Below are 13492 nucleotides of genomic sequence, written 5' to 3'. Positions count from 1 at the left end.
ATTTCTAAAAGGATGGGCTTGTTTTTATTTTTATCTTTCTCTTCCGGAAAACAAAAACATTAAAAAATACGTTCAAAAGTTTTTCTTTCAGGCCTATATCTAAATCACTTTCACCACCTGGAGAGAAAACGAACCCCAAATTAAATTTTATTTTTAGTAACGTGACTCCTTGTCAAGATTTATTCAAAGAGGCACTCTGGAATTTTATTTTACACTAAGCACTCCCCTGTGAGAAATAGCTGGATACTGAGTACAGCTCTAATTAAAAGAAACACAAAAATTAGTTTGAAACAGGAAAAGAAATATAAGGGTTAAAAATTTAATTCTAAAAGTTATTTTTGTCTGTCTGACACCTCTTCCAAGATTCATGATAAATCCAAAGAAAGGCAACACCAAAAGTACTATCAGCCTTAGAGCAGAGAGGACTCTGCAGCTATTTCTGTATTATCTACTCTAAATGGGAGCTAGTTTCAATAAATGTAAATAATATTAACTAAGCACAGAAAAAGCCCATGCATCTAGCAGCTTATATTTCTGCTGAATTGTTTCAAGGGATATAACTACAAAAACTCAATTCATAACTCTCCAAGCAAGACAGCCATCTTCTCCTAGCAGCCAACTATGCACCTTTTATTTGTGCTTAGGCAGAGCTGACACTGAAACTAATTTCTCTGTTAAATCTTCTAGGAACAATCGTTAGCTGCTTTCTGGTTCTATGAGAATGGAGTAATTTGACAGTGTGCCTTTCTCTCTTGCTTATTGTCTCCTCTTCCAGTACAGTTTGAAATCCCCCATGACATGCCAAGAGCTAACTGCTCCCTTTAGATCTGACTGGATCCAAGTGTCCTTTGCAGGAGGTGACGGCTCATAGGTCTCAGGATGTTTGATGTAACAAAGTCTGGAGGCCTGTGGGTTACACAAACATGTCTGGGCAAAGGCCAAAGAAAGTCAAGTCAGAAGACTTTGGTAAGCGCTAAGCCTAATGACCGCTTTAAACTGGGATCAACAAGCCTCTTAACTAGCTCTATCCTCCATCAAAAAGACTGATTTTTAACTGAATAATGAACCCTGTTCTCCTGACTTTTGCTGCTAATATATGCCTTCTTTTCCAGACCCTCACAACAGAAGCTTGTTATCCTTCAAAGCTTCTTTTCTTGCAGATAGCCCATATCTCCCAACACATCACAAACCAAGAGACTGGCATCCTATGTTCTGTTTGGTGTCTGACTCCCCACCTGCCTGGACTGCCATAGACCATAGGCCTTAATTCTTCTATTACTACTATTTAGGAGTCATTAACAAAAAAGCTTCAACAGGTCTGAAAAAGCAAGCATGGCTTTCAGGGATTATACAAATCCAGTTCCCAAGTCTTATTACGAGAATTGGGTCTCAGTGCTAGAAACCCATTCAACTGACTGAGGGATCTCAAGCTTCTATGCTGCAAGAATACTTACTGTTATCTTGAGTTCCCCTTTGCTGAAGGGATTAACCAGATGACTATGTTAACCACGCCGGGAAAGATCCAAGTCAACAGATTTCAACACTTCACAGGCCAAAACCACAATGAGCACACCATGCCATACTTGGTAACTCAGTCCTATCTTGAGTCTGCAGGGATGAGTTAAACATGCCTACCACCAACATAATCTAAGGATCTGACAGTGTTGCAGAAGTGTCCACAAAGACAAACCAATGAGACAGACTCCGCAGAAGAGGATTAAACCTTCTGCCACTGCTACCTCTAGTTTGGATGCATGAACATTAATGAAAGAACTCACTGACACTACTACTGCCTAGAGGAGCCATAAACCAGAGACCTAGGACATCTAACTTGACGTTAGGGACTCCTGTGCATCAAGGCTTCTGTAGGAACTACAATTAGCAACTCTGAGGATTTTTGGAAAAATGCTTTTCTTTTGTTAATGGAGCCAAAGAAGTATAACATATTCCTGGAGCCTGCACAACACACAAGTTTAAGCAGAATTCCAACAACCTAATACCATATCTATATGGATAAAATGAAAGGAGTTTTCCTGGCTAGACAAACAGTTAACCATACCCTTTACTCATTCACTGAGACATGTTGTCTCCATTGACTACTGCCTATTCAGGTACAAGTATCTGCTGATCAATGAAAAGATTTAAATATAAAGGCAGCACAGTACTGGTGGAGACTGATGTATGCATACATGGCTGCCTCAAAAAAAAGGCAATAATTTCTCCATGTCCTTTATTTCAGACAATATTATGGAGAATATTATTAGTTATTTAGTCCAAGCAATCATAAACACTGCAGCACTGCACACTTCCAGTTTATTTGAGTATACATAATTTGACACATAAAGAATTTTCAGTATACGTATATGCATGAGTTTGTACAAGACTTTGTATCAACTAAGTTAATCTGCGAGCCTGTAGTATAGTAGGTGGTTATATTTTCGTGAGATACAGGTAAGTATCTCACTATTTTTTTGTATCTTATCTATCACCTTTTAACAAAAGACTCTCTGTTGCAGGGCATGCCCCTATTACATGCTGGATGTTGCTCATAATTCCTATTTCCTGTTAGCAAAATCAGGGAAAACACATGAAAGAGTAATTTTGCAGAAGGGCTATGCAGCTTGCATGATCAGTCTCAAACCCAGTAGAAGAAACATAACTTCTTGTCTTCCCACAAGACTTAATGATAACTTTATGTATGCATAGAATTGCTCTAAGTAAATGATGATGTGGGCAAATGGCACATTTGCCTAAGTATGCACATGGAAAGACAGTGCTTTAGTGATGGAATGCAGGTGTCTAGATGGAATAGACTAGCCTCATATTGAATATTTCAGTTGTAAGGGAGCTACAGTGATCATCTAGTCCAACCGCCTGATCAATTCAGGGATGAACAAAAGTTAATGCACAGTATTAAGTGCTTTGTCCAAACGTGTCTTTAGAACTGACAAGCCTGGGGCATCAAGCACCTCTCTAGGAAAACTGATCTCTTTGACCAACCTCTTCGTGAAAAAAAAGCTTCCTGAAGTCCAGTGTGAACTTCCTCTGATGCAGCTCTGAACTATTCCCACATGCCCCGTAACTGAATACCAGGAAGAAGAGATCAGCACCTCCCTCTCTCCATCCTCTCCTCAGGCAGCTGTAGAGGGCAATGAGGTTGATTCTCAGTCTCCATTTCTCCTAACTAGACAAGCCTGGTGTAAAACATTAGGACTAGTTTTGTATAGTACAGGTAACCACATCAATGAAAGGGAGAAGTCAAACTGACCACTCTCAGTGAGTGACCATGCACTGCTATGAGGGAGACAATGCAGGATGCTAGACAGAGTAACCTAAAACATCCTGACATACCTATTCACAGTCCTACTTATAGCTTTGCCTGGAAGGTGTTCAGCAAATCCTTATGTTGAGATCTGGTGATTAATTGATTCTATTTTGAGGTTATATTGATACAACCTTTTAGAATTTAATTTAAACATCACTGGAAGACAACATCTTGTGGAAATGCATTTTATGGAAATGGTTCACTCTAGCTCACCCATGGAAAATGTATGGTTTATCCCAAGTCTGTATCCTCCCTGCAGTATCAAGTTATCTGTAACCTCATTGGCTGGAGAATGTTACCGCACCCCTTTGAACCTCTGTGATAAGAATGCTAACGCAAGGGGTCTCGCCCTCTTTGCCCCTCTTCCCCTGGAGGCCTTCGGATGATCCCCTTCCCCTTCCCCTTCCCCTTCCCCTTCCCCTTCCCCTTCCCCTTCCCCTTCCCCTTCCCCTTCCCCTTCCCCTTCCCCTTCCCCTTCCCCTTCCCCTTCCCATTCCCCCTTCCCTTCCCCCACTCCCACAGGACCATGCTCCCTGCCTGGAGTGGGACTCTGAATAAACCCTCATCTCATCAGCACCCCACCGGCGTCTGAAGTCTCTTTGCCTGCCAGCACAGGAACCCCACGACCCCGAGGACCCGGGGGTCTCCCAGGGGACCCTCCCCGGGAGCACCCCAAAATTTAAACAACAATAACATCTCACAAGTCAATGCATACAATTTTGTTTATGGAAAATATGCCTGGTACTTAAATGGAATAGTTTACTCTGCATTGTACAATCACCAGGTTATATTAATGAAACCAAGGTCAAGACTTGGTAGTTATATTAGTATTATAACATATATTACCTTTGAGTATTTTACGGGTATTCATCCACAAGTTACTGTAGAATGCCTGGTATATTTTGGATTTGTTTGATTCTGTACAAAAAGAGCTCAACTGTGTAAAAATAATATTTCTGGAATAATTAATTATATGGGGTTTAATTTCTTACCAAAAGGTGAGTCTATGCAAACAATGAAGTTCATTTAAACATTTCCTTAAAGTCACACTTACTGAGAGGTAACAAAAGACATTTTCCCATTGACATCAGCCTCAAAAGTTCAATTTCCTGAGCGTCTAGAAATTAAAGCCAAGCTGGACTGGAGACCAAACTATTTTTAAAAATCACCATTTTCAGTTTCCTCAATTCAGGACACACAATTCAGCATTGTTTTGTGCTTGATGCAGCTCTTCTTCATGGAATACTGCTACAGCAATAAAGCTGCTTTGAGCTAATTTAAGCACTCTTTTTCTTTCTTTAAGTGCCAGAATTTGAAATTAAATGTCATCTCTGTGTGAATCAAAACTACTTTCTACCATTTGCAGCCTCATTGATTCAATAGAATTCTTGGGAAAAAAGCCCCATGTAGGTATGCTGCAGTAAGATCTCCCTCACCAAGAGTTATAAACTGTGAAGATACAAAGTTTGATAAATGAAAAAAAACCTTACATGCTGGAAAAAAAAACCCCATTAATTTATCAAAGCAGTATGATTTTTAACATACAAACACTGTTGTAAAATAGATTTTTTTTCAAATATACTGTGAGAGGTCTGCTGAAATGAATAAACATATTAAAATTATTAAAAATGTGTCAACTCCAATATGTGAAAATGCCATTACTATACAGCAGAAGTTACAGGCAAGCTGAAGGTGTAATCCTTTCCATTTTGAGAAAAACATGCTTGGGGTGAAAAATTTTTCTAACTCTGAAGTAAGTTATAAACTTCATACCAGAATCTGTGACTTTTATGACAGAATTCAGTGTGAAGGTGTGGGTCTGCAGTCTGAAAAAGAGATCCTGAAGGTGCCACTCCTAACTGAAACTGTAACTCTTGTACTGCCTTGTTCACCTCCACCTATCCTAAACTGTAAGAAGAAACTGGAAATTCCTGCTTAGAAAACATGAAAGAGGTGCCACAGGAACATTACAGATTAAAGAGAAAAAGAGAGAGAAGACCCAAACAGAGGACATGGAAGGTAACGCCCAGTTAACAGATCAGCAAAAGGGGCTAGTTATCACATAGAAAACAGGCACTCAGCAGCAATGCAGCACTGTTACTCGGAGTTTGTCTACAAACAGACTGCTCTGGGCAAGCATCCTCCTTCCCTGTTAGATGGTCTCATGCTGCATCTGTTACGCTTCATTCTTCACTTGTCCAAGAACCCTCAACACTCATACATGTGAGTTCTGAAAGACTCTGCTGCAAAAGGACAGAAGTGAGGATAGCACACTCTGAGACGGAACATGAGACTGAGCTGTCCCAGAATAGGCCATAGGAAAAGAAATATCGTAGCGGGATGCCATCCAGAGAGACATTGACAGACTTGTGAGGTGAGCAAGACCAAGTGTAAGGTCCTGTACCTGGGTCAGGGTAATCCTAAACCTCAGTACAGGTTTAATGAGTGGATTGAGAGCAGTTCTGCATACGGATGGATGAAAAACTGGACATGACCCAGCAACACGCATTCGTATCCCAAAAAGCCAACTGTATGCTAGGCTTTATCAAAAGACACTTCTCCACTTTACTCTCTGGAGTGCTACCCCCAGCTCTGGGGTCTTCCACATAAGGCAGGCAAAGGAGGGCCATGAGGATGATCAGAGAGAACCTCTGCTACAAGGAAAAGCTGGGACAGCTGGGATTGTTTAGCTTAGAGAAGGTCTTTCGGGAGATCTTATGCAACCTTCCTGTTGTTGAGGGGGACCTATGGAAGAGATGTAAAAGGGCATATTATCAGGGAGTCAGTATAGTGATAGGATGTGGGGTAATGGTTTTAAACAGCAAGAAAGTAGGTTTACATGGGATATTAGGTAAGGTGAATTGTCACGGTGTGTGCTTTTTCTCTGTGTCCCAGGGCACACAGCGGCACAGGGGCGCGACACCTTCCCCCTGGGGAGCCCTCACCTCCCCTGCCTAGGGACTCCGAGGTTCTCGGCAGCGTCTGCCTTGGGCGCAGAGACAGAGTGGAGACGAGACGGGTCTTGGGGTGAAACCAAGGAGGTTTCTTAAGGATGTTGGCAACTGAAAAGCAAGACCCCAAGACCCCGAGCAGGGCTCGGGGAGTGGGTTTTATACAGCAAGCTTAGGGGAGGGATAAAGGGAGAGGTAAAGCTACAGCAACCAATTAGCGTCTATACATCAGCGGGTAAAGATAGCAGAGACCAATCCAGAATATGTGGGATGGGTTTACACAAGGCGGGAAAGGTGATAGACAGATAACTGAAAGTTTCATAACAGAACAGGTGCCTGCATAAATTAACATAAGGTGAGGGAGACAAAGGAATATTAATGAAGGGGGTAGGGGTACATAGAACTGGGTTTAGGGCACATAAAACTGGGAAATGGGGTACGCAAAACTGAGTTATTACAACAAATATAAAATCATAATAAATCTAAAATAATGCATTGCCACAGTGAATGTTCTTTACTCTGAGGGTGGCGAGGCACTGAACAGGTTGCCCAAAGAAGCTGTGGATGCCCCCATTCGTGGAAGTGTTCAAGGCCGTGTTGGATTGGGCTTTGAGCAGCCTGGTCTAATGGAAGGTGTCCCAACCTACAGCAGGAGAGTTGGAATGAGATGGTCTATGTCCTTTCCAAACCAAATTGATTTTATGATTCTATGTTTCTAACAGAACAAGTACGCATCTTCATTGTCCTGTCATGAAGTTTTCTGTGCTACCAGCTCTGTTTAAGTGTACTGTTTGACAGCGTTCTGGGTTTGCATTTCACCTTGTAATGAAACCAAAAGGTCAGTGATTCAGGGTTACAGTGAGGAGGACATATTAATATCCAAGGGCCATACCCAGGTTAGTGAGCAAGAGACCCAAGACATTACTCAGGAGTGCAGGAGAGATAATGAAGACTATTGACACACCTCTTGCTAACTATGTGCAGTCACAAAAGTGAGACGTCCCTGAAATTTGGTTTCTCATATTAAGAAGAATTTTGTGTCATTTTTTTATCATAATTAAAAGCCGAGCTATTTTATTAACCTGTTATGCTTTGACTCACAATAGCAACAGCCACTTTTCAGCATAAAAGTAGATGAAGACAGTTGGTAAAAGAGATGCTTGCCATGGTCAAGACCATGGAAAATTATTGCAAGTACCATTTCACAATGTAGGGGTCTAAAGCTGGATAAAAAGTTATTGATTCCAGCAGTGCTATGTGATGCACTGTTGCTGATTTAGAAAGTGTTTCTTCAGCAAGGGTCAATGACAACCCACAATCAAATCACTTGTCATAATTATGCTTTATAGTCTGAAAAAAAACCAAAATAAAACAAGAAACAGATGTTAATACAGGCTGAGCAGAAATCAGAAAAGCAGAGGAGAAAAGAGAGCAGATAATCCTTGAAATTAGCACTTAAGCACAAAGAAACACACCTTGCACAACATCAGACCAAGCTACAGCAGTGTCTCCCATGGAACAAAGCTGAAATTCAATGCACATTTTCCCAGCTCATAGCCACAAAAACCTCAGTCAGTCCTGGTATGACTTAAGTGGTTTCTATCTGCTTTGCTATATATTTGTGATCAACTGTAGTAGTATAGCCATTCTTCCACATCCATTAGGTACAAGAATCCACAGCTATGCATTTTATGTAACTGAAGCGTCTTTTGCCTTTCCCTTGTAGCCTTCCCACCCGTACAGCTACAATCTCTTCACATAAATCCATACATATCAGCCTAAAACTAGGTGGCAAAAAAGTCTTCTTCCTTTAGGAACAAGACTGTAGGGGAATAAATTACAGTCCCCTACAGAAGAGAAAAGGGAACAGCCTGACCAGTGATGAAAGAAGACAGGCTCTGTCCCAAGGCAGTTTAATAGCAGCCAGAGCTGCTGGGAAAGGGCAAAAGCATCACACTGAAATTCTGGAGAAGCTCAGCGTATCCATTTATAGCCAGGATCTCTGTATGACTGGAAAACCATGGAACAATCAAAAGCAAAAGGACCTATATTTTCTCTCCTTAGGGAAGTCTTGACAGGTTTTCTACTCTCAGTCACAGCTGTAGTAACTGATGAGTGAATGTGGCTATGGCCAGTGCCCAGCCTCCACCCTTCTTGTGTATTGTACCACAGCTGACCATAACGCAGCTCAAAATTACAGGATTGAAATCACACAGCAGCTTTGTGGGAGAGCTGAGAACAAGTTTCAGGGAGCCTGGGCTCCTGGGCAGTGCTTCCCAGCAGCACCAGCCCCAGATGTCACACACAAAGGACAAGCATCTAAAGCAGTTGGGGATTTTTCCCTTCCTCAGATCTGAAGTGGCCTAACCAGCTTGGATGTTCTGGTCTGTTTCTAAAATAACTCAGCCTTGGAATAGTGAGGGAAAGACTTCACAGCACGAGCTTAAAAGCAACTCCTATATTTATACAAGGTACTTTACATTTTTTAGCCCCAGGTCATACACATCACCTTGGAACCAGTCAGGAGCTATAAGCTCACAATTCTGAACAGAATTTTAGGAGACCTGTAATTGATAGGTCAGCTTGGTCTAGTACCTAAAGCTCTGCTTCACTCTGTATTCAATTACCATTGAATATAATGTTAGTATCTAGAAATACTGTCTTAGGACAATGTAATATCAATAAAGCAGAACGATTAGTGTTAATATCACTCTGAATGTAAACTTGTGTCGTGGTTGCGGGGGCAGGTCAATTTTTCCAGGGGGATGTGGGCAGGCCAATCAGTGATCAGCTTTTCTGCTGGCACCTGGATTGGTCACTCAGAGGTTTAGACACACCTCCGAGGACACAAAGAGTTAAAAGCAGGACTCCAGGGGGGTTCGGCCTCTTTTGGATTCTGGTTCAAGCAGAGAGAGGTCTCAGGCCTCCTTCCGTGCCCAGCCACGAGGCTGGGTGGGGGAGGGGAAACACGTGGTCGGGCTCAGGTAAGCCGGAGCCCCGGGGGGGGGGAGAAGAGAGTGGACAGGACTGGAACTGAGCTGCCCCGTCCAGGATGGAGGGGTGGAAAACTGTGGAAGTGCCTTCTATGTGTGCTCACCCCCCTCACCCCCAAACTCTGGGAGAAGGTGCCCAGCCACGTGGGGGTTGCCCAGCCTGGGAGTGCCTGAGCCTGCACCCTGCCCAGAGCTAGAAGCTCTTAACCCTTGCTGGGCAGAAAGAAACTTTTCTTAGACATTGATTCTCATGACTGGTGGTTTCGGAGGAGAGAGGGAAGCGGCCTGAGACCGAGATGATAAAGCACGATTGGAAGGAACCCGGTGGGCAAAGAATGAGAGGAGTAGCTTTCTGAGCTGGACTTTTCTTGCATAATGTCAGCCATGGACTGAACTTAAGTCTCTTTTGAACATAAACTGCATTTTGGGTGGATACAGCTGCCCTTGCTTTTGCTACAGTGACTGGCACTTGAAGAGTGGAGCGAGCAGAGAAGAGAGGGGGAGGGTGAGGTGGCGCCCTCTGCCCTCAGGGGAGACCTGCTCTTGGAACCTCGGTGTTGGGGGTTAGATTTGTTTTTTTTTTCTTCTCACAGAATTTTTTCCCATAAGTTTCCAAGAAGCCTTAATGACTACTTAGTCAGAACAAAAAGGAGTACTTGAGGGATATGGCAGCACGAGGCTACACCTATTGTTTCTGAGTCCCTGGGAGTGTCCCTCAGAGGGCAGAGATGATGAGCTTTGGGAAAGGCAAAAAGACAGATCTGGGGAAGGGGGAGGCACTCCTGCTCTCAGCGCTGAGGAGGACGGTCAGGCTGCCCTCTGCCTCTGCCTCGTCCTGGGAAATCTACCATCATCTGCTGTGTACCCGGGAATCCTGAGCTTGCTTTCTCCAGCCTCCCCCCACCGCCGCTGCTTCTTCGGAGCTTTGAGGTTCCACTGCTACTCTGTAGCCCTGCCCTGCCCAGCCCTGCCGGGACACCCCTGCCGCTCCAGCTGCCAGCGCAGAGCTCCTCATCTCATCCACGGGTCTGGGACTTTCCTTCCTTCCAGCTCGGCCTCTTGGAGCCCTGCAGGGGCACCGAGATCAAACTGCTCTGGGCTTTTGTAAAAGAAAGCCCTCAAGGTTCTTGATTCTGTTTATTATTGACGCTGTAGTTGTTGTTTGTTTGTCGTTTTGTCATATATACTAGTAAAGAACTGTTATTCCTACCCCCATACCTCTGCCTGAAAGCTCCTTTAAATTTTTTTTAATCGGCATAATTTGGAGGGAGGGGATTTGAATTCTCCATCTCTAGGGAGGTCCTGCCCCTTCCTAGCAGATATCTGTCTTTCAAACCAAGACACTCGGCCCCTGGGTAAAAAGGGGGAGAGCTCGGCATGCAAGCATCCTTAAAAGAGCCCTGTATGCAGCTTCAGCCTATGGACAGCGGTGAGAGTGCTGGACATAGGAAAAAGAGAGTGTCACCTTGGCAGACTTCTCCGGGCGGTGCCAGGGGTGACATGGAAACACATAAGGGGTGGACCCGTGTTTTCTGAGGAACAGTCTGTGGTGCGAGAGAGACTCCTCTCTCCCTTGCTGAATTGAAGATTGGGGTTTTTTGAGTGGTGATTGTTTGATCTAAAACCTAAAGGTTTGGTCTGTGAAGAGTAGTGTGTGAGGGGTGGAAACTGGGAGAAGAGAAGAAATGTTCTGAGAAGTTTATTTTCTGTCTCTGTTCTTATGTAATGTAATAAAGTTTTAGTGTTTTTTTGTTTTCAAGATTTAAGCCTGCTCTGCTCTGTTCCTGATCACATCCCACAGTAGTTGTTAGGGAAAAAAACATATATTCATTGGTGCATTAACATATGTCCAGTGCCAACCCATGACAACTTGTATATCACAACTTCATCTAACTTAGGCCTAAACTTGCATACTCTTAATAAACCAAAAGGCTGATGCACTGCCCACTAGAGGATAAAACTTTGAGCTATCAAAACTTAATTACCTTTGGAATCTAACACCTGGCAGCTGAACTATCTTGGATTTCATGTCTGTATTACTGTAGCAATTATTATATATATTAAAAAAAAACACAACCTGTAGAAATTTCTGATGTGGTATTTTTCTTTTGTTAGGTTAATCCTTCAGCTCATGTCATAAATCATTTAAGTCCTTCAGGCACCTGCATGAGCTGCTTTAGGATGGCCTTAGGTCATTTAATGACATCTTAGGAAGACAAATCTCTACCATGGGGTTAAATTCAAATGTCAGAAATATCTGAATCATTCCAAAAGTGTTGATTCAATCAAGAGTTTCCATGGTTTCAACAGCCATTTACAAAATCCACTGAGAATTAGTAAAACAGTAGAAGTATTCCATAATTAAGTGATACATAATATCCATCAGTGGTATACCGGACTATCAATACATCTCCTGAGTAGACTCTTCACTGACCAAAACTCCCTTAATAAAATGTAAGAAAGTATCACAAATAACTCAGCCTATTTCCAGCACTTTTGCTTAGTGTTGTTTTGACAAGGAAATTTTTCACGTAAGTCTGACATGGAAAAATTCAGTCACAGAACATATACTTAATATCAAATCAGCTGTTTTCTGATCAGAGTACTTTAAACCACAGGAAAACTTTAAACCAAAAATCCCATTTGGGTTTATTGGATTGTGCCTGTCTTGCTATTGTCTATCCTTAATCATAAGATAAGTATAAAGTATTTTTTTCTAAGCTGACCCTGTTTATAGCATATACTTAGAAACTCAGAACTGAGCCAAAGTGCTTATACTAAGCTTCAGTTTTAGAGTTTTGCTGAGTTTTACACTTTATGGAAATATCAGTGGCATACTTTACAGCACCCATTTCCCTAGTTTCTTGGCATTTCAGATACCTTTGCAACACAACTTGATTGTTGCTCTTATTTAGAATCATAGAATCATAATGTTGGAAGAGACGCTTGAAATTATCAAGTCCAACCATCAACACAGCACTACTGTTGCATATAGGTAAAACCTTATAAAAGAAAGGCCATGTAACATCAGGTTTTATTGCTATTTCAGCAGAACTAACAGCTAGCCTGTTAAGTTCCCATGAGAAAGAATCATGAGTTTGCATAAGAATCTATTCTTGTAGGAAGGCAGTTTGCATCTGTGAAAAATAAAGCCTATCCCAGAGAATCCACAAAGAAAAAATGTGAACACCTGTGTGAAGAGAGAGCCTTAGCAAATACACACACAGGCACCTTCTAACCAATGAACTGAGTGGCAAGAAAGTTACTAAATAATTAGAATTAAACACAATGACTTGGAAAACTTTCTAAAAATAGGCTATAACAAAAAGTACAGCTTTTGCTGCTGAAACTTTGAAGTGTCTCATCTCATTTCTATCTCTAACGCAAGGTCCACAATGATACACTAGCACTGAGTTCAATATTAAATCATGTCCTTTAGTACCATATCCACAGGAGTTATGAACATCTCCAGGGATGGTGACTCTACTTCCCTGGGCCACCTGCTTCAATGCTTTACAAACCTTCCATAATTTTTTTTTTTTTAGTATATAATCTAAACCTCTCCTGGCACAGCTTGAGACCATTTCCACTCATCCTGTTATTTGTTACCTGTGAGAAAAGCCCAGCTCTCAGTTTTCTACAGCCTCCTTTCATGTAGTTACACAGAACAATAAGATCTTCTCTAGTCTGCTTTTCTGCAGGCTAAAGAACCCCAGCTACCTCAGCTGCTCCTAATACGATCGACCCTCTAGAGCCTTCACCAGGTTCATTGCCCATTTTAGCATCTCTACAAAAGTGAAGGACCCAGAATGGAGCACAAGATTTGGGTATGGCCTCACCAGCTGCTTCCCTAGTCTTGCTGGCCACACTGTTCTTGATGCAAGCCAAGGATGCCACTGGCCTTCTCAGCCACCAAGGGCACACTGCTGAGTGATGTTCAGCCACTGTCAACTGGAAATCCCAGATCCCTTCCTACCGGGCAGCCTTCCAACCACTCTTCCCCAGCCTGTAGTGCTGCATTGGGTTGTTATGACCTAATGGCAGGACCTACCACTTCACCTTATTGATTGAGCTGTACAGATCCCTCTGCAGAATCCTCCTACCCTCCAGCAGATCAATGCTCCTACCCAACTTGATGTCATGGTGTGAACTTGCTGAGAGTGTACTTGATCCCCTCATGCAGGCTGTACACGAAGATACTAAACAGGACTGATCCCAACACT

At 42.6% G+C, this 13492-nt stretch overlaps 1 protein-coding gene across 4 annotated transcripts in view; it reads right to left on the bottom strand.

Moving 5' to 3' along the window:
- Nucleotides 1-13492, bottom strand: part of PCSK5 (proprotein convertase subtilisin/kexin type 5) — a 225742-nt gene that overhangs the window by 177430 nt on the left and 34820 nt on the right. The window lies entirely within an intron of this gene.

The sequence above is a fragment of the Prinia subflava genome, chromosome Z (genome assembly GCF_021018805.1).
Source record: "Prinia subflava isolate CZ2003 ecotype Zambia chromosome Z, Cam_Psub_1.2, whole genome shotgun sequence".
In the NCBI taxonomy this organism is placed as follows: domain Eukaryota; kingdom Metazoa; phylum Chordata; class Aves; order Passeriformes; family Cisticolidae; genus Prinia; species Prinia subflava.
The sequence above is the reverse complement of the archived record's forward strand: the minus strand, read 5'-3'. Positions and strand labels throughout refer to the sequence as shown.